The sequence below is a fragment of the Rana temporaria genome, chromosome 3 (assembly GCF_905171775.1).
Source record: "Rana temporaria chromosome 3, aRanTem1.1, whole genome shotgun sequence".
Lineage (NCBI taxonomy): Eukaryota > Metazoa > Chordata > Amphibia > Anura > Ranidae > Rana > Rana temporaria.
Window position 1 is genome coordinate 407,182,006 of NC_053491.1, and position 22,675 is coordinate 407,204,680.

The 22,675-nt window shown below is 43.7% G+C and overlaps 1 protein-coding gene across 2 annotated transcripts in view; it reads right to left on the reverse strand.

The window, feature by feature from the left end:
- SEMA4C (semaphorin 4C) overlaps positions 1 to 22,385 on the reverse strand; it is a 52,201-nt gene extending 29,816 nt beyond the window's left edge. For both annotated transcript variants that reach the window (XM_040345953.1, XM_040345954.1), the window contains exon 1: positions 21,927 to 22,385. The gene's annotated coding sequence lies outside the window, so the exon portion shown is untranslated. The remainder of the gene's footprint in view (positions 1 to 21,926) is intronic.
- Between the last annotated feature and the right edge of the window lie 290 nt (positions 22,386 to 22,675).

The window sequence follows — 22,675 nt, forward strand, 5'->3', positions numbered from 1 at the left end:
GCCAGGCCAGCTCAAACATGGTCTACTGGGACAGCTTACCGATGACAAGCACCACACAATAATGCCAAGTAACACATTTAATTTCCTGGTGGTAGTCCACTGAGGCATATATAAAATCAAAATGACAATGCGTGCAAAAGACAAAAACAAAATAAGCCAGAGCTGTACAAATGAAAAGAAAAAAAAAAAAAAAAGGAAGGGAGCGATTGAATGAGCGATGCAAAAGACAAATCCTTTTTTATGGATTTATACTTCCACATTGCCAAATAAGGAAAAAAACATTTCCCCTCTTAAAGAAAGCATGGGTAAATAAACCCAACGGACAATAGTCTGAACTACAATAGCAGACAATAGGCAATACGCATACACACACACACACACACACACACACACACGCATATCTATGCATACATGTTTTAGCATGCGCTGTGTCTGCCATCGAGTGGAGTTACTATATGCCCTTAGGCCTCATGCACACTCAACACCTTTTCTCCTGGCAAGAGAAAAGCTGCTTAAAAAAATAAATAAACAAACAAACCTAGTAAAAGCCGCGTTTTATGCACACGTTTACACATTTATGTGCATATCGCACAAAAGGGATTCTATTGGACAGAATAATCATTAATCGCCACATTCACTTTCTTTATTCAGTCTTCTTACCCATTTATTTGGTTATCCAGCCAGTAACACCTCCGGTCATGGGGTGACAATGCCGACTCTGTACTGTATTTAAGGAAGAGCAACATTGTCACCCAAGGAAAGGAGTTGAGTTGGCACAAAGCAGGATATCTGGGCAGGGCTGATAACCAAAGAAATGGGAGTAAACCATACACAGAGCAAATAGTTTTCCTGCAACCTCGGGATGCAAGAAATAAATTAACTTTTTTTCCCCCCCCCCCCCCCCCCATCAACACAGATACTGTTGAGGAGGGAAACCCTCCCGCCGAGACATTGTATTCTCCTGGTGGGCACAAAGACAGCGATTACTGCTAGTAGCTATACCAGCATCTAGCGATAATCGCATGCACAATCTGTTAGGTTGGTTGTATCAAAGTTGAGCGATCAACTTTGTCCATTCAGCATGCCCATACATGGTTGAAATCTCGGCTGATTACTGCTGAACCGGCCTAAATTTGAATGGTCTATGGCCAAAGTTCACAATTTGGGGAAAGGAAAGGAAAAGGGAAAAAAAAGGAAAAGAAAAAGATAATACAGGAGACGATCGCAGACCGCAGAAGTGATGATCCAATAGGCAATACAGGAGATGGAGAATGTGGAGACATACTACATAAAACATTTAGATCACTGTCATAGCCGCAAAACAATGAAAGCTTCCATTACTGACTGCTTGGGTCAGCAAAGGACAGCACAAGTACCCAAGTGCCATACGTGGGCCACAGGTATACAATGACAAGTCCAGCATAACTAATCTTATTTATGCGATATACAGTATATTCATTCAAAAAGGCAGCACAATATGCCTTTAAACGTCTACTGTCGTAATTGTTTCCGTACTAGTAATCCAACTGCATAAAATATTCATAGACACCAAGCTAGGTTAAAAAGAACACATTACTTTATGCATACAATGGAACGGCAGAGCAAAAAAAAAAAAAAAACCCGAAAGCACACATTGCACAGACTGAAGTTTGACTGTTATCAATAGGTAATTAGCAGTTTTATACACACAGAAACAAAGTGTCAAGAGATTTTCAAATTGATAGCAAATATACTTTGTGGTTTTAGATGCAAGATAGCCAATTCCAAGAGCTACAATAAAGATGGATTAAACACAGACAGACCAACCCTTAGCAAGAGGGTTAGTCAATCTTCGATCTTTTTTCCACAAGCGAAGGTGGATAATCCTATAATTGACCGCATATGGTGGACATGCCAGTGTCCAGTGCTTGTCAACAGCTTTGATTAATGGCAACTGCCTATGGGCAGCCTTTGGGTGGACACACAGGAGCAATCTAAAGCAGATTGCTCACCAAAGTGAGAGATTTGCCATTTTCCAAATGAACAAAATTGGTAGAATGTCAAATGTGTTTAATATCAGCACCTGGTAAAGCATTCACAATGCAGCAGTGTGTTTTTTTTTTTTTTTAAAGTTGATTCTCTTTTGTGCCGCAGCTCCCATCTTTTTGTATGGCTCTTCCAGCTGAGCCTCTGGCACTTGGCAGAGTAAGGCTAGAACTTTTAACCAATCATGCAGGAACATCAAGTACTTGTGAAAACACAGGTGTAAAACGTCATCCACACCGCTGAAAAACACATCTAGTGCTGATATTGATCAATACCAAAAGTCAGTATATACTGGTACAACTGGTTAAAAGACCAAAAGTTGTGCAACCACAACAACAACCCCACCAAAAATTAAACACCCACTGCTTGAAATGCTCTCATTCCAATTACATTTTCAGTAATGAAAATTCTATTGTAATAAAATTACAACATACAAAGCTCAATACAGATATTTAGGTCAAATTATAAACCTATTACATGAGGTTTTTCAGATTCTGAATCATGCATTCTCATTAAATGTGATGCAGAACTCTTGGAGTTCAAAAGTTTTGGTCACCTTTTAAAAGGGTGTATAAACCAAACCCCCAAAATATGAGGGAACCTGTAAATGAACAGCTTCTCAACTCCCCATCAACCAGCCTGGGTTCCCTTGGTGCTCTCCACCTACTTTCCAACATAACTTTGGAATCCACGTGAAAGGCCGGTTCATTTCAGTGGCCATCCAATACTGGTCAGTGCAACCAAAAAGGTAAGAGATCTGCAAAAAATGGACAGTCAGCTGAAAGGCAATCTGCCTCAATACATGGCTCCCAACTGTCCCTGATTTGGAACAATGTCCCTCATTTTGGTCTGATCTATATAGTCGTACATAAAAATGCATTTTTTATCTTCCAAAAAGTTTTTCCCAGTGCTAAATCTTTCATCCAAAAATTCTAAAAAATTGCTGAATTTGTCCATTTTAAAAGCCAATATAAAAGGAATATATTAGTGGTAATAAAAAAAAAAAAAAACACTTGTGGATTTAATTAACTTTTTTTTGGTTATGTCCCCTTTTAGGGGTGTGGCAGGGGGCATGTCCTATGCCTTCATACGTTTGCTAGTAGGTGTCCCTCATCCCCATCTCAAAATGTTGGGAGGTATGTCAATAGCATTGTGGAGGTTAGTTACAATACAAAACAGAGTATGGACTGTGGCCGGCTATAGTCAAATACTTCAAAGGACCTGTGTCGACAGATCTTCATTCATTTCAAAACTAGTTTTGCATTCCCATAAAGGTCTTATGCCTTGTTTCCACTGCACGGATCGGTTCGGGTCAGAAAGAATGGAGTGGTTAGAATGGGACCGGTCTATTCTGCAGAGCATTTCCACTGCAAATCGGACCATCCGGGACCATGCAAGGTTTAGAAAAAAAGCCTAGCACGTCCACCAATCAGTGAGATGTATTTGTAGGTCCGCCCTAATAGAACCGTTCCATTCTCTATGGCCCCACATCTGAAGCAGTACCCAGAATGGTCCGGTACGGTTCGCTTTTATGGCACGCTTTCATAATGGAAACACCCAAAAAAGCGTACCGTACCGAACCGATCCGCTCAGTGGAAACGAGGCATAAGACCCCTTTCACACTGACATGTTTTTCAGGAGGTTCAGCTCTAAAAATAGTGCCGCTATACCGCCTGAAAAAAATCGTGCCCTGCAGGCTTCAATGTGAAAGCCCGAAGGCTTTCACACTGAAGCAGTGCGCTAGCAGGACCGCTCCAAAAGTCCTGCTAGCCGCATCTTTGGAGCGGTATAGAAACGGGGTGTTTACCGCTCCTTCCCATTAAAATCAATGGGAAACTGTGGTAATACCGCCCGCAATGCGCCTCTAAAGAGGCGCACTGCGGGCGCTATTAACCCCTTTTTTGGCCGCTAACAGGGGTTAAAACCGCACCACTAGCGTCCGAATATTGCGTTAAATACGACGCTATATCGGCGCTAAAAATGGCACTGCTATACCGTCACCGCACCTCCACTGCCCCATGTGAAAGGGGCCTTAGTGAATGCAAACCCTACTTAAAGCAGGTGAGAAGGTCAGCTACAGGCCATAGTAATGGTCAATGAACCCATTGCTTGGCAACACAGGCCCTAAAAAGAGGCCAAAAGAGAAGAGATTATTCCACCAAGCTGCCAGTTGCATTTTTACCATCAACACTTAAATCTATGTGCCTATTAAAGGTTTAAAGTGGTTGTAAGCCTCAGGACATGAAATATGAACAAAGAAAATCCCTCTATAGTGTGCACTTGTCACAATCCAGAGCACCAAGTGTCATTTCTGTCTGCCGTTTCGTTCCTCTGCTATGAGCATGAAATATTTATGATAAGTTGTCCTGACACAGAGAAAAATTGTGACAGGGGAGGGAACTCCAGCTGACTGACAGCCTCAGCTCTGTCCCTGTGTGAAAGGGGTGGCAGGGGTCTCTTCCTGCCAATCAGCTCTCAGAGCTCTACTCACTGAGCTCAGCAGAGTGTGACAATTTCAAACCCACGTTCAGGGTGAACGAGGATTTAAGCTCTCTGCCTACTTTTTTCTGAATGCTCACACAAGTTTTAAAGAAAAAAAATAAATATTGACTTTGACAGGCTGTAGAAAAGAGGAGACTACAGATAATCGGGGACAATTTATGCAAGAGGATATGTTTAATTCCTGTATCACCTGAGGCCAGTTACTTCACTGGGTATATGTGAGGTTTTCCCAACCACTTTAATGTCCAAAAGAAGAACGATGGCTATTGTTGGGTTATATTGCTTCTTTTACTAGATCCAGTAATCCTAAAAGAAAAATATGTGCCACCAAGTCCTGGACTAGCTAGTCAGCACCTCTGAATACTACATTGGCAATTCTGTCCTTGTTGGGTCTGGAACCCAATTGACAAAACATACGTTGCTTACACATTTTACATAAGGCTCATCGCTGTGAAAATGGCGATTAGTTTTTTTAAGTTCATTTTTCTTTAGTGTTCATGGATAGGCTAGAAGATCTGCCACCAACCAGCCATGTTTTTTAGGACCATTATCTACCAAAACCAAGAGTCTCCAAACTTTCTAAACAAAGGGTCATATTGTCAGACTACAAGAGGGCTAGACTGTCAGAAAATGTACGGGGCTTGGTGGTCATTGAAAGTTAAAAAATAAATTACTTAGTGCCTGTGGTCGATAACAGGAATAGTGCCCCATCATTGGAGTCAGTGGAAGGAATAGTGTTCCAATGTTTTATATCGCGAAAGGAAGTATGCCCCATCGGATTGCATTATCAACTAAAGTGTGCGTTGACCGCTATTTAGTAGTGGTCTTATATTTCCGGGAAGCCTCCTGCCTGCAACACCCTGGTGCCGTGATACTCTCTTGGGATAACTTTGAACTTCTTCTGTTGACACCCCTGCACCAAACTTTAGAAGAAGAACTGCCCTTTTGCCACTGTCATTTTCACTCCATTTGGCACGGGCATTCATATTCTATACAGAGGATTTTATTCCTATACAATTCCAGTGTCCACTTGAATTCAATTGTCACAGTGGTGTAGTGGTTAGCACTTTTACCTAGCAGCAAAAAAAGGGCTCACTGGTTCGAAACCCGACCACTACACCATCTGCCTGGAGTTTGCATGTTCTCCCTGTGTCGGCGTGGGTTTCTTCCCGGTACTCCGGTTTCCTCCCACACTCTAAAAAGATATGCTGGTAGGTTAGTCAGATGCTGTCTAGATTGGCGCTAGTATATGTATGAATGTGTGTTAGGGACCTTAGATTGTAAGCTCCTTGAGGGCAGGGACTGATGTGAATGTATATGGACAGTGCCGAGTAAACTTACGGCGCTAAACAAGCACTTGAAATAAAAAATTAAAAAAATTGTCCCATGAACTCTGCTACTCAATGTGGTTTAAGTTTTTTTTTTTTTAAATGCACTATATTATTCATATGTATATTATATATTTGGGGTTTATTGCACGCGATTTGGAGGTTCTCTGTAGGAGGTTAATTTGCATATCTATAATTTTTATCTCCACAGGAGATCCAATTTGTAGCGCTGCACATTTTTGCTTAATTTAATTACGCTCCATCGATGGCGTCAGTGGCAGGAAAAGGTTTCCACCGTTTGTGTCAGTGAGGAAAAAATGCCCTACCGCTGGTGTCAATGGAGAGAATAGTGTCGTTTTTGGGGTCAGTCAGTGTTAATTTTGGCAGCAAATTTAGTTTTAGTCTTAGGACTAAAATGGCATTTTAATTTCAGTCCCATTTTAGTCTTCTGCATTTGTTTTAGTGGTATTTAGTCGACTAAAATCTCCAATTAATTTTTGTAGACTAAAACTCATTTTTAGTCATCTAAAATTGAATGGGTGTAGTTAAATTGTAATTCATTATTAAAGCATTTGTCTACAATTTCCAAACTCGTTATATACTGCTGGAGTGAAAAATACAATATGTTATTGGAGGTATGAACATGCACTAAAGACCAGAGTTAATTTTGACATAGAGGGCCAGATTCATAAAGAACTGCGGCGGCGTAACGCATCGTCTTTACGTTACACCGCCGCAAGTTTTCAGTGCAAGTGCCTGATTCACCAAGCACTTGCGTGTAAACTTACGGCGGTGTAACGTAAAGCCGTCCAGCGCAAGCCCGCCTAATTCAAATGGGGCGTGTACCATTTAAATTAGGCGTGTTCCCGCGCCGAACGTTCTGCGCATGCTCCGTGTGAAAATTTCCCGACGTGCATTGCGTGAAATTACGGCGCCCCGACGTGTTTTTTGAACGGCGACGTGCGTAACGTACTTTCGTATTCCCGGACGTCTTACGCAAAAAAAAAAAATTTAAATTCGACGCGGGAACAACGGCCATACTTTAACATGGCTGTTCTAAAGATAAGCCATGAAAAAGCATGACTAACTTTGCGACGGGAAAAACGGACTAGCGACGACGTAAGAGATTGCAACGAATGCGCGTATCTTCGTGGATCGCCGTAATCAGCTAATTTGCATACCCAACGCCGGAAAACGACGCGAACTCCACCCAGTGGCCGCCGGAAAATTACACCTAGGATCCGACGGCGTACCAAGCCGTAAGCCTGTCGGATCTTAGCCAAAAGCCGTTGTATCTTTTTTGTGAATTACAAATAAAGATACTCCGGCGTATTTTCAAATTTGCCTCGTTGTATCAGTAGATACTCCGGCGTATTTCCTCTGTGAATCTGGCCCAGAAATGTTATTTTTTTTTTTTTACTAAAATGGCATTTTAGTTTTAGTCCCTTTTTAGTCATCAATTGCTTTAGTCATATTTAAGTCGACTAAAATGGTATTAAGTTAGTTGATTAAAATGTTTTAGTCAACAAAATTTACACTGGTGTCAGTAGAAGGAATAATGACTCGGATCAATGAAAGGAAGGGTGCCACAAGGGGCAGATAAGGTAGGCAAAGGGCCGCAGTTTGGAGACCACTGGTCCAGACTAAACAATGACCAATGCTGTACAATTCACTTCTGTAAGCCACAGAACTGTTCTATTGAAGGGATTCTTCTAAGCTACCTGCTGCAATGACAGCATCTACACCTCTAAAAATTGTAGGCTGCCTATTGGCCTTCAGTCAATTGCAAGTACATTGGTCTCCTTATAATGGCTTGAAAATCGGAATTGTGTTCATGTGACACTGGTCTCTTTATCATTAGCTTCCTCGAAAAAAATTGAAGGGAGAGAAAAAAAAAAAAAAAAAAAAAAGGGAAGAAGCATAGGATCTTTATCAAAGAGAAGCTTTCAATGTCTGCGCGGCCAACATAAAACAGACATCGATGTCAGCAGAAACATCACAGCCACACAAGGCCAGAAGTAGTTCATACCGCTTGATACTTAGCAGTCAAGCTTTGACAAAATGGGAAGGAGACTTCTTTTGTGCTCTTGTAAAATGCGGCATGTCCCAAATGTTCAACAAGCAGAATCTAGGGTAATTGCTGAAAGCACTGAAGGATTGTAAGCAAGAATGGGAGAAACAAAACAAGATCAATACAGCGAGAGAAACAGAGGGGAAAAATAAATAAAAATACAAATAAAAAATAAAAACACAGCTGGAACAAAGGAATTTATGGTTCTGAATAAAAGTTCGCACTTTTGATCTTCTGAAAGCTGGAAAGACCACAATATACTCCAATTTAAATTTGACACATGCCGCAACTAAACAGGAAGAAGGCGTTCCTCCAAAGGCAATCACTCACCACTTGAGTTATCAACTGTTGATGGAGTTCATTTGTAGCAGACTCCCATAATTAATACAGAATTCTACCTCTGTCAAATCAGGATTCAAAGCCTTGCCAAGTGGCTGGAAGGTAAACAAGAGACTTGAAAGGAAGAAGGAATCTATTAGGGCAATTAAAACGTCGTAAACAACTTACAATGGACAGTTTGAAAATCCCCCCTAATTTAAGCCCATCCAGACAATACCTGTCATTATGGGGATCACCTGGGCGGGTGTGGCGTCCTGTTATTCCTGAAGATTGGAAGTTAAGGAGATAAAGTGACCTATCAGAGCATCGCTCTACAATCCTCTGACGCTATTCACAGTCATTATAGCACTGCGTGTTGAGAACAGTATCCAATTACGATTTCTAATTGATGGCGAGTCTTGCCGTATATTACACGAAATTACGTCCAGGATGAGACAGGATGTTCTGCGTAATCTTATTAGATTACTTGATGCTTACACAAAAAGCTCCCATCAAAACAGCCAATCAACCTAAAGTACAAGTTGACAAAGAACCATTTGTAAAGTAATATTTATAGGATCTACTTTAACAACTAAAATAACAGCTTGAGGGTGATTGGTCCTTTAAAGCAGAACTCCAGGGATTATACATCATTTTTGCGAGTGGGTGGCTCTGTCGGCTTAACAAAACGTGTTTTCTCTGCCCTGAATTACCAGCTGAACAGCACCTGTAGCCAATGAGCTGAATTTACTGTTTGGATTTTCTGAAAGCCGATGTCAATGGTGGTCAAAATACAATAGCCCAGCAGGGCTTAGTAAGACCTCATCTGGAATATGCAGTTCAGTTTTGGGCACCAGTTCTCAAAAAGGATATCGGAGAACTGGAGAAAGTGCAGAGAAGAGCAACCAAACTGATAAGAGGCATGGAGGAGCTCAGCTATGAGGAAAGATTAGAAGAACTAAATCTATTCACTCTTGAGAAGAGGAGAATGAGGGGGGATATGATCAACATGTACAAATATATAAGAGGTCCATACAGTGTACTTGGTGTTGAGTTATTCACTTTACGGTCAACACTGAGGACAAGGGGGCACTCTTTACGTCTAGAGGAAAAGAGATTTCACCTCCAAATACGGAAAGGTTTTTTCACAGTAAGAGCTGTGAAAATGTGGAACAGACTCCCTCCAGAGGTGGTTCTGGCCAGCTCAGTAGATTGCTTTAAGAAAGGCCTGGATTCTTTCCTAAATGTACATAAAATAACTGAGTACTAAGATTTGTAGGTAAAGTTGATCCAGGGTAAATCCGATTGCCTCTCGGGGGATCAGGAAGGAATTTTTTCCCCTGCTGTAGCAAATTGGATCATGCTCTGCTGGGGTTTTTTTGCCTTCCTCTGGATCAACTGTGGGTATGGAGTTGGGTGTATGGGATTGTATTGTGTTTTTTATTTTGTTTGTTTATTTTTTTTGTGGTTGAACTGGATGGACTTGTGTCTTTTTTCAACCTGACTAACTATGTAACTATGTAACTAGGGTGTGTATGGAGGAAGCCATTTTTTTTTTCATCGGCACATCATGGCCAATATCACATGGGGCGGGATCCGCCTGCCGAGTGGGGGAATCTCTCCGCTGATCAGACAGAGCGGACAAGGACAGAGCACGCTCTCCTCTATGGGGTAGTCAGATGGAAACAGACTACATGGTGAAATATCAGGTTTATAAAACAGACCCCTGGGGCACTGCACCTTCCATTGACACCAACGATGTGGCACTGCTCCAGGACATTTTCTACTCCCATTGGCCCTAGTCCAGCCCCCTTAAAGTCTGAACGACAGTAAACAGACCGCTGATGTCTCATTTTGAGACAGAGAAAGGGACTGAGGACAGAGATTCATCAGTCCTTTTCTGCAGCTTCGGCTGCACTGGAGAGTGAATGGGAAGTGCTCTTTGCTGAAGCATGGTAAATAGTTTATTATGCTTCAGTTAGGAATGGACACAATAGGGAATTTGGTGCAGCTTTGCATGGTAGCCGCTAGGGTTTTCTGTCCACACACAGATACTTTTTTTAATGTCATGTGACAGTGGCACCAATATGCAGCACTGATGGGCTTTTTACAATGCTTTCTTTTTTGGGTGGGGGGCAGTTTTGGTGAGATATCAGGAGTCCTCACATCTCCCTTTTGAGACAAGGAAAGGGACTGAGGACAGAGATTCCCTAGTCCTTTTCTCTACAGCCTCAGCTGCTGCACTGAAGATTAATGGACAAGAGATAGCGGCTCCTCTCCATTCATGAACTGAAGAACAATTTACGATGTTCAGTGACAGTTATGATTGAACAGTCAGTGATTACTGACTGCATTTCAGAAAAGTTGGTAAATTACATATTTACCGGCTCCTTCCTCCGCTCTCCATTCTGACAGATTGAGGACAGAGGGGGCCCGAGGAGCAGAGAGAGGGACTGTCAGGGGTGATCGGTGCGGTGCTGGGGAAGAGAAGCGGCTGTCAGCTGCTTTATTGAAATGTATACAGGGAGATCAGGGATTGCAACTCCCCAGCGCCCGCACTGATCACCCACGACTGTCCAGGCATCAGATTAAGCATCAGAGAATTTGCCCAAGTACTCAGGGAAATGCTCGGCACCGATACTAGTATCGGCGCAACCCTAGTAGCCGACTTCCAACATCAGTGTTTAATTAAGCTTTAAAAAAAAAAAAAAAAAAAAATCTGGAAGCCGATTGGCTTCTATGCAGAGCTGCACCAGATTAACCCACAGTGAGTTTGTCTGGGGTGCCCTGCCAGTGCTCCTGGCTCCTCCTCTTCTAGGTGTGCCAACATAGGAAGCCACTTCTTATGGTGGCACACCTGTGGGCTTGATCCCAGAGTATTGCTGCCTGTATTTATAGTCACAGAGCAATGCTTTCCCCTCCCCCACCCTTTTGTCACAGTATTTGACCGACAGCAACAGGGGCCAATGGCTCCCACTGCCATAAACCTGTGAGAGCAGGACGATCTGTTACAGACAGGCACTGGATGGAGCACACTCAGGCAAACATAAGTAGGGTGAGGGGGGCAATATTACTACCTATGTATGGAATGCATTAAGGAAAAAAAGGTTTCGGCTTTAAAACCACTTTAAAGTGGCCATAGATGGATCAAAACGTGCTGGGTACAGCAGGGACTGGATGAATTTCAATGTATGTATGTATGTATGTATGCCCCTTCCCTTTCACGAGATGTTGATCTATCAAAACGGACTTCTCATGAAGCAGCTTGTTGGAAAATTTGTCTGCATGCGCTGATGAAAGCAAATCAGCTACAGCAATGTATTCTGATGGCGGAGGGATTACTTCGATGGCGGGGGGATTCCTGCAGTCAGAACACAAGGAAAAACCTGGGAGCATTCCCTCATCTGTCTCAAATTTGTGAATGGGGGAAATCAGTTCAGCTTTTTTCCCCCTCCATTCAGCTCACTGGCTGAATGAGAAAAAAGAAAAAAAAAAAAACACAACACCACACAACACACAAAACAAAGACCAGCTTAACTTAACCTACTACATCGGAACAGGACAATAGGACTCCACCTTTCTCCTCTTCTCCATAATAAAGAGGGCTATGGTTCTGTAATCCTCAGGATTGCAGAGAACAATTTAACGGAGACAAATAAATAAAAATCTGCATAGGAACATATCAGCACACTAGATTTCTATCAGGATCAACAGGTACTTTTGTGCTCATCAACAGATGCAACCAAATAAAAATGTACAGCCTTTAAAAAGGAGGAGGAGTACACTCAGGCTGCATTCACACCTAGGCGTATTTCCACCCGACGCTCGTGCCGCTGGAGGGGCGAATTTACATTGATGTCTATGAGATGGTTCACATCTCACGCCTGCCAACAAGTCCCGGACCCTTTTTTTCAGGCGGCTTTCGGCATAGACATCAATGTAAATGTTTTGTGTAAAAAAAAAAAAAAAGAAGTTTACAAATCGCGGCAAAATACGCCGCGTTATAGTGTGAATGCAGCCTGAGGCTGGTACACACAGGCAGTTATTTTTTTCGTTCAACCCAGCAGGCTGAATAACCCCCCCAATCATACAAAACACTGGAGAAGCTTGATGTACTATGCAATATAAGCACAGCGATCTTCCTGCTGTGCTATGATGCTCTGAGCCCCCTCACCAGAACACACCAGTCAGTGCTCACAGCCAGTGGCTGCAAGTGCCCGATCAAATACCGCGTGGGTGCTGGTTTTCCAGTATACTCATTTGACAGAAGCCTGTCGTTTGACGAAAAAAAGAAGAAGAGGAGCTGTACACACTGCCCGACAGTCGACCGGGAACTACCAAATCGACATTTTTGGCCCGTGTGTACCTAGCATTAGGCAGGCAATAGAGCTGCACGATTCTGAGAAAAATGAGAATCACCTTTTTTTGTTTTAGAATAAAGATCACAATTCTCTTGGCCAACATCATACAAAAAAAAAAAAAAAATTGGGCTAACTTTACGCTTTATTTTTTTCCAAAAATAAAAATTGCATTTGAAAGACCGCTGCGCAAATACAGTGTGAAACTATTGCAACAACCACCATTTTATTCCCTAGGGTCTCTGCTTTTTTTTGGACAGAGAACTCTGCATAGAATTGGGAAAACTCTCTCTCTCTCTCTCTCTCTCTCTCTCTCTCTCTCTCTCTCTCTCTCTCTCTCTCTCTCTCTCTCTCTCTCTCTCTCTCTCTCTCTCTCTCTCTCTCTCTCTCTCTCTCTCTCTCTCTCTCTCTCTCTCTCTCTCTCTCTCTCTCTCTCTCTCTCTCTCTCTCTCTCTCTCTCTCTCTCTCTCTCTCTCTCTCTCTCTCTCTCTCTCTCTCTCTCTCTCTCTCTCTCTCTCTCTCTCTCTCTCTCTCTCTCTCTCTCTCTCTCTCTCTCTCTCTCTCTCTCTCTCTCTCTCTCTCTCTCTCTCTCTCTCTCTCTCTCTCTCTCTCTCTCTCTCTCTCTCTCTCTCTCTCTCTCTCTCTCTCTCTCTCTCTCTCTCTCTCTCTCTCTCTCTCTCTCTCTCTCTCTCTCTCTCTCTCTCTCTCTCTCTCTCTCTCTCTCTCTCTCTCTCTCTCTCTCTCTCTCTCTCTCTCTCTCTCTCTCTCTCTCTCTCTCTCTCTCTCTCTCTCTCTCTCTCTCGAAAGGAGAGTCAATTAAAGTGGTTATAAAGCTTAATTCTTGCTTGGGAGCAAGCCTGCACAAAAAAGGGGCTGTCTATGGGGACAGTCGCTGGAGGAGCCAGAAGCACCAGTGGGGGACCCAAGAGGAACAGGTTTGGAGCCACTTTGTGAAAAACCAGATATAAAACACTGATATAACAGGATAAAAAAAAAAACACACACAATTTCCAACAGCAAAAAAAAAAGTTTTTTTTAATATACACAGAATTTAGCAGTTATGTATTTAGACAAAATGTCATTCGGTTGGGGTTTAAATCTACTTTAAAAAGGTGGACCTAGAACCAGATGGATTTCTCATGTAAATTCCATGCCTGCTAATTATGCAAGTGTAACACTTATAGGTGTTAATTACCTCCCACAGATATCACAATATTCCCCCCTGACATCTGCTTCTCTAAAGAAGTACAAAGTCACCATTTATATAGGGTTCTTTCACACGGGCGGTCCTCCTGACAGACTCCACTTTGCTCAGCGGAGGATCAATCCGCTGAGCAGGTAGATGACATGTCCGTCTCCACTCACTGGACAGGGATAGACCTGTCAGAGCCCCGCTCTCTAAGGGGAAATTGGATGAAAATGGACCGCCTCTGTTTTTATTTGATCCGCCAGACAGATTACAAAATGGGTCACCACCCATCTGGATTTCAAGGACAGGACTGGATAGCAGCAGGTGTCAGTGGACATGTCACCACTGACATCCGAAGCTCCACAGGAGCGGACGCTCCATTCAATCAGGTCTGCCTGAAAAACCGACAGGCGGACTTGATAGGAAAGCCCGTGTGAAAGGGGCCTTAGGCATTATTTGGGGGTCAGCACCTTATTCCTGGACCGAGATGCTGGTCAGGGAGGTCACAATCATGTATATTTTGATGTGTATGTAGTTCAAATATTGGGACAGTAATCTATCCATGCAGTCTTGTCATGTTACTAAGAGGACCACTTCCTAGGCCCACTCACACTAGGAACTACATGTTCTGTGCAATTCACATGCAGTTGTGTAGTGCAATTTCAGCACCATTCATTTTGAAAACACCACACAACAGAGAAGCTGCAAAGCATGCTGGGAAGTTGTGAAAAGAGACAGATATCTGTACATAGGACGACAATAAGCCGTGCGCTCCATAGAGTTGGGCTTTATGGCAGAATGGCCAGAAGAAAAACCATTACCTTCAGCAAAACACAAAATGGCATGTTTTGAGTTTGTGAAAAGGCATGTGGGAGACTCCCAAAATGTAAGAAGGTGCTCCAGTCTGACGAGACTAAAATTTTACTTTTTGTCCAAAGAAAAAAACGCTATGTCTGGCACAAACCCAACACATCACCCAAAGAACATCACCCCCACAGTGAAACATGGTGGTGGCAGTATCATGATGTGGGGGGATGATTTTCAGCAGTCAGGACTGGGAAACTGGTCAGTTGAGGGAAAGATGGATGGTGCTCAATACGGGGATATTCTCGAGCAAAACCTGTACCACTCTGTGTGCGATTTGAGGCTAGGATGGAGGTTCAAGTTCCAGCAGGACAATGACCCCCAAACACATGGCTAAAGCAACACTTCAGTGGTTTAAGGGGAAAACATGTAAAAGTGTTGGAATGGCCTAATCAAAGCCCAGACCTCAATCCAATAGAAAATCTGTGGTCAGACTTCATGATTGCTGTTCACAAGGGCAAACCATCCAACTTGAAGGAGCTGGAGCAGTTTTGAAGGAGGAATGGGCAAAAATCCCAGTGGTAAGATGTGGCAAACTCAGACTTATCCAAAGCGATTTGGAGCCGTGATAGGGGGGTGAAGAGTTATGCACATTTACTTTTTTTCCTATTTGTTGTTGCTTCACACACAAAAAAAACAAACAAAGTTGTGGGCATGTTCTGTAAATTAAATGATGCAAATCCTCAAACAATACATGTTAATTCCAGGTTGTGAGGCAACAAAACACGAAAAATGCCAAGGGGGTGAATACTTTGGCAAGGCACTGAATGGTTGCCTTTACTCAGCACTGTGTAGAAACTGAAATGCACCCTACACCAATATAGCACCAGCTCAGCTGCAAGAATTGATTGGCAATTTTACTGCCAGGAACACGCACTGGCCACAAAGCCCCCCCTGGCAGAGGACAAACGCACTTCCTCCATAAGAATGTCTCTCACAACAGTATGGAATCTAACACAAGAGCTACAAAAGCGACGTCAGCAGAAGGATTCAGGCAGCAGGTGACAGGCGCACACCCCGAGTCCAGCATCCCATCAGTTTATTACAACCATCAGAGCACAGGATGTGTTGTAGAACTGTAATAGGAGGCAAGCGGCATATCACAAATCCTCAGTGCTTACTACATTCTATACAGAATAGGTATGCATTGCACTTAATTGTATTGGGCAATTTCTTAATGCAATTTCCACATTTTGAAATTATAACTGCCACACTCTACTGTAGTATTTGGCTAGAGGTTATTCATTGCCAAGTAATTTTGGAAATCCCCAGGATACTGTGAACCCGGAAATTAAGATTTATATTCTCCACAACACAATGGCTGGGGATTTTCTGTACACTTCAAACATGTTCCTTTAGGGAAAACCTTCCAAAACGTCTCCCTATAAACCAGCGGTTCTCAACCTGGGGGTCGAATGAGGATTTGCCAGGGGTCACCGAATCCTGGTCTGTTCCTGAAGCCTGCATCACTCTCCCAGCCTTTTTGCTATCCCTGGAGCCTGTAGCCACCCAGATGGGTTGTTCCTGGAACCCGCAGCATGGCTGGGGGGTAAAGACAAGAAGTCAGCTGACTGGTGAGGAATGTGAAATGGGAGGGGCTGGAGGAGACCCCATCTCCTGATTTCAGCATCGGTGTCACTGCTACGAGACACCACGAAGTCAGAAACACAGTGAGTGACGCTTCCTGTGATTAGAGTTGCCAATAAAAGGACTCAGGGAGTGCTAAATGTCTGTGGGTTAGGGTCGCAAATTACTCGTCTTGCTTTGGGTGCCGACAACCCACGCTACAAAAATAATTTTACCGTTAGGGGTCCCCACAACTTGGGAAATTTTATCAAGGTGCCACGGCACTAGAAGATTGAGAACCACTGCTGTAGACAAAGATTCCTAGGGTTCTCATGAGACAGAGCGTGCACTCCAAAAGATGGAGGGAGATTTGGCTCTACCAGGAGAGCTGAATGATCAAAGACCACTGATCGCTCAGGCCTGCTCGAGCACAAAGGGGTGTCTGACAGTCTCTGGTTCTCTGCTCTAGCCCCTCCAGTGCTCACTGGAGTGCCGGACTGTGGGGAGTGGCTCAGACTTTGCCACATCAGCTGAATAAGGATCACAGGAGTGCAGAACTAAGTGCACTCCCGTGACCTACAAAAGAAGTATGGCCAAAAGAGTTCTCTTCCTACTTCTCATTTAAATACTAGGGCAAAAAGCGTGAACACCAACCTGATAGTACTGCCTGGCATGAACCACAAGACTGGCTGAACTGAATTAGAAATCCTTTGCCAGGTAAGAACGATCACGTGTATGTTTTTAAACTGTATTTAGCCATTTTCCAGGAGTTCAGCTTTAAGAGCTGAATAATGAAGCTGTTGGCAATTCCCTGTGCACAAACCAGTTCTGCAAGAGCTGTGTAAGCCAAGTAAATCAATAATTACTGTGGAAGAAAATGGGAAAAAAAGAAACGCATTCTGGTTGACAAGAAAATGCAGAGCGACTCAACAGAAGCTTCAGAGCAAGTAGAGGAGCACAGGTTATGCACACACAAAAAAAGGGGGGCGCTTTCCAACAACATGACTATACAAATGCACATGTAGCCTGTAATTTACTCAGAACAGTTGATTTTGTTCATAAAGGAAAAAAATAAATACAAAAACAACTATTGCCAAAAACCAACCATCTAAAAGGTTAACGCCTGGCAGCTTTCTATGGGTAGCAGCTGCACTCCTGCTTCTGTTGTCATGGAATAGCCATACAGAATCCAGCAATGCACAATTTGGGCTCTAACAGACAGACAGCATATTCAAACACTGGCACAGCAGCAATGAACCACAAAATGATCAGGCAATGTGGAAATTTTCAGCCAGATCCCCATTATAACTTGTCCTGTTCGCCAAGATGAGCAGTACATTATGGATACTCGAGCAACACAAATTCTAAAAAAATTGTACGTATCCAGTCTTCAAGTTCTTTTGAGGGTCGGATTGTTTAAACGCCAACAAGCAGGATCCCCTTTGTAACAATAGCTTTAGAACCAGCCACGCTGCCGATTCAGAACAAAAATAAATGGTGGCATAGTAATTGGCAACATAGATCAGGTCATTGATCAATCTTCATGTGACTCATAAGATGTACATTAGTAACATACACCAAGAGGTCTCCTCCAGGAAGCAGCATGTCAGCAATCAATACAAAGTACCCAGCCCAAGCTGGCCGTCCAGGCACTCTGGGATAGTGGACTGCAAGCTAAGATTTACTGATGAGCTACAATAATTCTTAGAACCACAAAAAAATAAATCTGTATATCCCAAGAGCAAGCAATTTCCATGGTACCAGCTGCCATTAAAAGGTATTCTTTTAAATGAAACAAGCATATCTCCTGTACACATTTCATGCAGAATAAAAGCCAGCTTCCTCCTGACAGTAATCCGATGCTTCCAATCAATACATGGGAGTGTTCCCTGCATTGATCTGGTAAGGGATCTATGCTGGTCACTTATGTGAATGGCTTTAATGTAGGACTACATCCAATTCCATATATTACAGGGAGCCAATGCAGTGTGCGGATTAACAAAGCATTTCTTCCATGTTATTAGTAAACTAAGTAACATCATTGTACACAATTATCTGTAAATAAATAATATTGTTACATTATTGTTTCTTCTTTATTATTGTAATGATTGGTCTTTTCATTTTACCGACATGCAATCTAATCCAAAGCATAAAAAATAAAAAAATAAAGTAGCCTAAAATCTGATTGGCTGGCTGAGGTTATTGTACATTGAAGTCCCCAAATTAATCTTTTTTTTTTATTTATTTTTTAAGGGTCAAAAAAAAAAAAAAAAAAAAAAGATAATAATAATAATTATTATTATTAAGCTGCTCCTAGAGGAGTTCAGCGTTTTGCCTGCAGAAGCAACTAATGTCATCCTGTCTATGCACATTAAGAAGCAGGGCCAGCACTACCACTAGGCAAACTAGGCAGCCGCCTAGGGCGCCCGGCCACTGGCGTTTCTACTCTCTGATCTCTGCAGCAAGCAACCAAGTCTCAGCATCAGCAGGCAGCCGCCGATCCATCGAGGCACGGCGGAGGGTTGCGTCTTTGTCCCGACTCCCGAATGAAAGCAAGTAAACATTCATGATGGGCACTGGTAGGCTGCATTTGATGGGTGCTTCAATAAAAAAGTGGGGCATACATGGGAAGGGCAAAGAGGGTGGGGGTGGCAAAATGAGGTTTCACATAGGGTGTCAAATCTTTGCACCAGCCCTGTTTAGAAGCAGAGAAACGAAAACCATTCTGTTTTGCATCCGAAACGCTAGTACCAAAAAATAAAATACTAAGAAATGTTCTTTTTTTGCCAAGAGCACTGGCATCTTAATTGCGCTACCATCATACTCTAGACAAACACGGGCTTTTAAAGACGCGTTTTTTTTTTTTTTTTTAAACACACCGCACCTAAAACGCCCGGGAGTGAACAGGATCCTAGGCCCAATTCCCGCCTGAGTGTTTTCTAGCTCAAAGCTACAACACTTATCCTAAATCCAATGTATTTCAATGGTGGCTGTCCATATAGAAGAGCGCAAACACCTGTAGCTTGAGGCCAGAAGCTACATGAGCTCCTTAAGTGGTTGTATAGGCTCTTTTATGCAGGAAGTTTTTTTTTTTTTTTTTTTTTTAAAACAACACACACACTTGATCCAGCTATGTGCACTAGAGCCTCAGATCTGCCTCCTCACTGGCTGAGGCAGCAGTGGTAGCCATTGGCTCTCACAGCCAGTAAGGAGAGAGCAGGAGACATGGAGCAGCGGCTCGGGAAGCATGCCTGCTTGGGTGCCCCCATAGCAAGCTACTTGCTATTGGGGTACTTGGCAGCGGCTCAGAGTCCCGGCGGGGGACCCTAGAAGAGGAGGATCGTGGCTGCTATGTGCAAAACCATTACACAGAGCAGGCAAGTATGATTTTTTTGTTTCTCTTTTAGAACAACAAACAAGGGGATGAACCTTTAAAAGCGCAGCTTGGTGATTTTTACTTACAGGCAAGCCTATAATAAGGCTTAATTGTAGGTAAAATGAAGAAGATCTCCTAAACCTGCATGGTCTTTAGGAGATAGTCGCAGTGCATGCAGCCGGTGACATCAGTGACGCATGCACTCTGAAGGTCTGGCGGATCGTGACAAAAGCTCCTTTCCGGAACGGAGAACTTCCGTGCATGCCACTCCCAGAAGAAAAAAAAAAAAACGCAGGGGCAACATGTCAGCTTTCTCAGCGGCGACCAGGAGGCGGTGCAGACGCTTCGTTCCAAGGCAAGTACTTCAAAATGCGCTGCTTACTAGCTCATTACGCCTTTTAGGTTGTTTTTTTTTCCTTAGGACATACAACCGCTTAGCGCGAGGGATCACCCCTTTCCTTAACCACTTTAATATCACTTAAAGCGGGGGTTCACCCTAAAAAAAAAAAAATTCTTTATCTACCATCCAAACCAGCATACTAGCGTCAGCTACAGTATGCCTTTTTTTTGCGCTGTACTTACCGTTTAATCGTCCACTTTCCTTTCAGACTCCGGCGGGGAAATAGGCGTTCCTATGAAGAGGGGAACATGATTGACGTCCGGCGTTCCGAAAATTGCCGAAATAGGACTCTGATATATACGACGCCTGAGCAGTCAGCTCCTAGTCTGTGCGCAGGCGCCATATAGCGCCGTGAAGAGCCGAGTCCTACTCCGGCTATTTTCAGAACGCGTGACGCGCCATAGCCGGAACGTCAATCATGTTCCCCTCTTCATAGGAACGCCTACTCCCCGCGGGAGTCTGAATTGAAACTGAAGGATTAAACAGTAAGTACAGCGCAAAAAAAAAAAAAGGCATACTGTAGCTGACGCTAGTATGCTGGTTTGGATGGTACATAGTGTTTTTTAAGGGTGAACCTCCGCTTTAAAGGCAGATTTCTGCATTTTGGGCCCCATAGGAACATCTGCAAATGCTCAAATCTGGAGGCACATTTCAGGCATTTTTTTGAACCTGTAATAACTGCACTTTCACCTTGCGTTTTCCATTTGCTAAACGTCCAACGCTTGATAACGCATGTACAAATTTTTATAATACGCCTGCAAAAATGCTCAAATAAAGAGGTCTGAAAATCTCAGGTATGAATGCAGCTTCTACTGTACAGAATTCCACAAAAAAAATTAAATAATGCACAAAATTATATATATATATATATATATATATATATATATACACACACACACACACACACACACACACACACACACACACACACACACACACACACACACACAAAATGGCAACTAGAAATCCCAACAGCCCCGGATGTAACGTAGATGTTGGGAGGGAAAACCCATGGCGCCTGCAAAGCGGAATCCCAGTGCGATCGGACGCAGGGGGCTTCTCAGGAGCGATGGAAAAAATACAGAATTATAAAGGCAGCCTGCAGCCAATGCAAGCTGTAGATGGGCAGAAGATGAATGAACACATTTTATGATCATGTGGGATCAGTTTCTCCAGGTGGCCCCAGGCCTGCCCTATACTCTACCACTACTTATAAAAGGATGAAGTAATGATCATCAGATGGGAGAAGATCTGGACCGACCAATATTTGGCGACTGGTAACAGATGCCAGATCTGGGGGGTGGGGGCTGACCGGCGTAATTTAAAGGGCAATGCCCCAACGCAGCCGGTCCATCTGGAAAATTAAAGTTACATGATGTGGCATAGAAATGAGATTAGCAGTACTGTCACTGCCCTCCAGCTGCTGGCCTAGGCCTGGTGCCTGCAATTGTCTAATGCATCCCTCTAAGTAAATCCTCCCTGGGATGTGCAGAGGTCAGGGAAGGGAGGACAGCCTTCTGTCTACACATAGGAGGATCTCTGTGTATGGAGAGGATCTCATTCATGGAGCTGCCATTGATACAGGGAGGAGATCTTCTATTCCAGTTACACACAAGGCAATGACAGAGGAGATTACACATCAGCTGATCTGAGCTGTGGGTGAGGGTGCCCAGTGCAGGGCTTAGGATGGGCAATGGAAAGCAGCACCCTGAGCTGTCCCTGCACACATGCCCTCCCTCCTTACACGTGCAGCCCCCCTTCTCCCCCCCCCCCTCCATATACACACACTGCCTCCCCTCCCCCTCCACACTATATACAAACCTCCCCCCTCCTCTTTACACTGTCCAGACTTCTGCAAGTCAGCAAGAAATCCCTTCCCCCCACACTGCACACAACACACCGAGCACATCGCACGATCTGATCGCTCACCTGCTCCCAGGGATCACCAATTTACTCCGATTTACTTCTTCTATCCTGTTGCCAGTCCTGATCGTAGAGATGACCACCGACAAACACACACACACCTAGCGATCGGGATGCAGCTATAGATTGGAGATCCTCAGCATGCGACCAGGGTGTTCAGCGATCCTATACAGCCAGGGGCATGCGATCAGGTCCAGGGGCTCCTATACAGCCTGCGATCTGTTCCAGCGATCCTATCCTGCGATCCTATCTCGCGATCACTTGCAGGGGCTCCTCTATGCAGGCAGGTTACATGCAATCAGGTCCGGGTGCAGGAAGGTCCAGTGTATGTAGGTAGGTATGCAATCAGCACCAGATGAACAATGTCCTCAGCTCGTCTGCATCCCTGTGTATTCCGATCTCTCCGCACTCATCCCCGTCCTCTCTACTCTTCTCATCTTTCAATTGCCAGTTTTCCTCTCCTGTCCCCGCCCTGTTCCTTGTGACGTCACTGATGGGGATGTGGGGGCGGAGCTGTGATGGAGGAAGGTTGTCCCTTCACTCCTACAAGGCAGCATTATAATGTGTCTATTGTCCTGGTGGAGGGCCACAGATCCCCGGGATCCCACACTTCTAATGTACAGCCTTGGCCCAAGGACACAAAGATTCAGCGTTCTTAGATCTTTCTGTCAGATGTTCCTATCTTATAGTGAAGTAGAATTACAAGCATTTCATAAGTGCCAAAGTCTCTATTGACAATTACTTTTACCACTTTA